The sequence below is a fragment of the Ictidomys tridecemlineatus genome, chromosome 8 (genome assembly GCF_052094955.1).
Source record: "Ictidomys tridecemlineatus isolate mIctTri1 chromosome 8, mIctTri1.hap1, whole genome shotgun sequence".
Classification (NCBI taxonomy): Eukaryota; Metazoa; Chordata; class Mammalia; order Rodentia; family Sciuridae; genus Ictidomys; species Ictidomys tridecemlineatus.
In genome coordinates this window covers 140,872,496-140,874,900 of record NC_135484.1, presented here as the reverse complement: position 1 = coordinate 140,874,900, position 2,405 = coordinate 140,872,496, and positions in this window count along the sequence as shown.

The following is a 2,405-nucleotide window of genomic DNA, read 5'->3' as shown; positions in this document are numbered from 1 at the left end:
TCAGTGACTGCTGTCCCAATATGGGTGACATAATTTCAAGAAAATCATTCATGCTTGATGTGACTTCCCAGTTGAATATCCCTTCCCCATCCAGTATAACAAGAAGATCATTTCACTCAAGTTTTTAACAGATAATTATCTGCAGGGGAATATGCACTAAGATCCCCAGTCAATTCCTGAAATGACAAATAGCACCAAACCCTGTGTACTAATTTGTTTCTCTGCATACACACCTATGTTAAAAGCTTAATTGTAAGTTAAGCATAGTAAGAGATTAACCATTAACTATTAAATAGACTAGTTCAAACAGTCTCTTAATACTACGAAAGTGAATCTGGTAACCAAAAGAGCTACTAAGTGGTTGGTGAGCAGGTAGCATACACAGCATGTCTACGCTGGATGATAGGAAGATTCATGTCCAGGGCAAGATTTTATCATGCTACTCGGAACTTGCACAGTTTAACTCATGAATTGTTTATTTCTGGAATTTTCCATTTAATAGTATCTACAGTTGACTGTACACAACTAAAGCATTGGAAAGTAAAACCTTGGATTGGAGGAAGAATACCGTTATGTGGGAATTCTCATTTTTACTCTCTGTTAAACACTGGTCTTCCAATGACTTCATTTATACCCACAATCATGGTTCACCATGGTCATTAACAGGTACCTCAGGTTTCTCCCAGGGACAAAGGCAGAGATAGCGGTAGAATGAATGGACAAGATTGCCCACTGCCAGCGGATTGACCTCTGTGTCCCTCACAACTATATCTAATTCATAAGAGCCCTGCTGAAAGTCTGTCCAGAATAGCTTCAAGATATGTTGATAAAAATTTCAGAAGATATATTAAGAAAGAATAGGACTCCATTATACTCAGGTCCACGTACATCACACCCAAAGATAAAATACACAACGATTTGACAGGTAGTCAAATGAGAATGATTGTGAACTATAGCTTTTTCATTTGTATTTTTTCCCTAACATTTGACTTCATTCCTTCCTTGAAAAAAAAAAAAAAGTCCGATGTTACATGAACTTTAATATTAATCTAGCTTTGGCAGAGATGTGGTGGTTTAATGGATTAGAGCATTTAGCTTTTTACCCCAGAGAGCAATATTTCTTCTTTCTCCCCATAATTAGATAATCTGCTGCTACCCATTACCAGGGCACTAAATTTCAAATTCTCCATACACCTGAGCGGGCTGTTACATATCTGGCCATCTTAATTTTAGTCTTGATTTATTGAAGCTGAATTACATTCCTAACTCTTCCTGGAGCGCTGGGTGAATTTTTATTGCAAAAGCAATGGGGAGAAAGTTACCATCATATATCTCTCTTGCTGGGCAGAGCTTTTAGATACACAAGGGGCTCCATATCCCACGGTTCCATGTCTTGTATGCTGGATTTATAACACCGAGAGGCCCAGCTCTAGGGTTACATACAGGCATATCGGAGATGAGATGGGGAATTTGATTTTGCAATAATGATTACTTGTTACGAAGCCCACATTCCTGCAGGCTCTGCCTTTATTCCCAACACTGCTGGTGAATAAAACTAATTCCAACTGCTACCTAATCTAGCAAAACTCATCTTTCATATACAGGAGAGAGGCCAAAAGAGGGTAAGATGGGAAGTCAGAGGAGAATTTGAGATGTTGCCCATTTTTGCTATTAGGTTCCTAGAACCTCTGTTTCCATTATCACAATTCCTTTAGAATCTTTTAATTCTCTAAACTTTTGCTTCTTTGTTGGGGGGAATGAGAGCTTTGCATCTTTTCCAGCCCGATGAGTTAATTTGGTGGCTCTCCCGTGCTATCTCTTCCACTTCAATGAGGCCTGGTCCCTAGGGCTCGCCAATTGTATTATGGATCCTGCAGATTTGGCCTGCCGTTCCTGCTGAGTGTCATCTGTCCTCACGGTCTTGCTGTGGATAATTTTTGCCCTCCCTCACATCATCTGCTTGAGAAATTTGTGCCTGGCAGGCCTGTCTGTCCAAGTTAAGCTTGAGATATTGTAGCCATACAACTAATTTGACAAGGCATAGCTCTGAACAATAAGGCCGCAGGCTTGCTTTGACCAAAAGGAAAAACTTTCCAACCACCTGATTATAGATTCCAAAGCTCCTCTGGGGTCGTCCATGGACTAGTCTGTTTGCGTAATGTAAGTTATCCCTTCTCCACTGCCCCATTTCTTCCTCGCCTTCTGCATCACATACACACCTTGTCTTAAAGGTCCTTAGGGATTTTTAATTTTCAGACTGGCCTCATCAGATTTCCAGTTCCTGACTTTTCCTGATTGGACTTGAGCCATGTCCCTCAGGTAAATGAACTCCACACAGCAGCCCCACTTACGCAAGGAGGATATATTCTAAGACTTTCAGTAGATGTCTGAAACCCCATATAGCA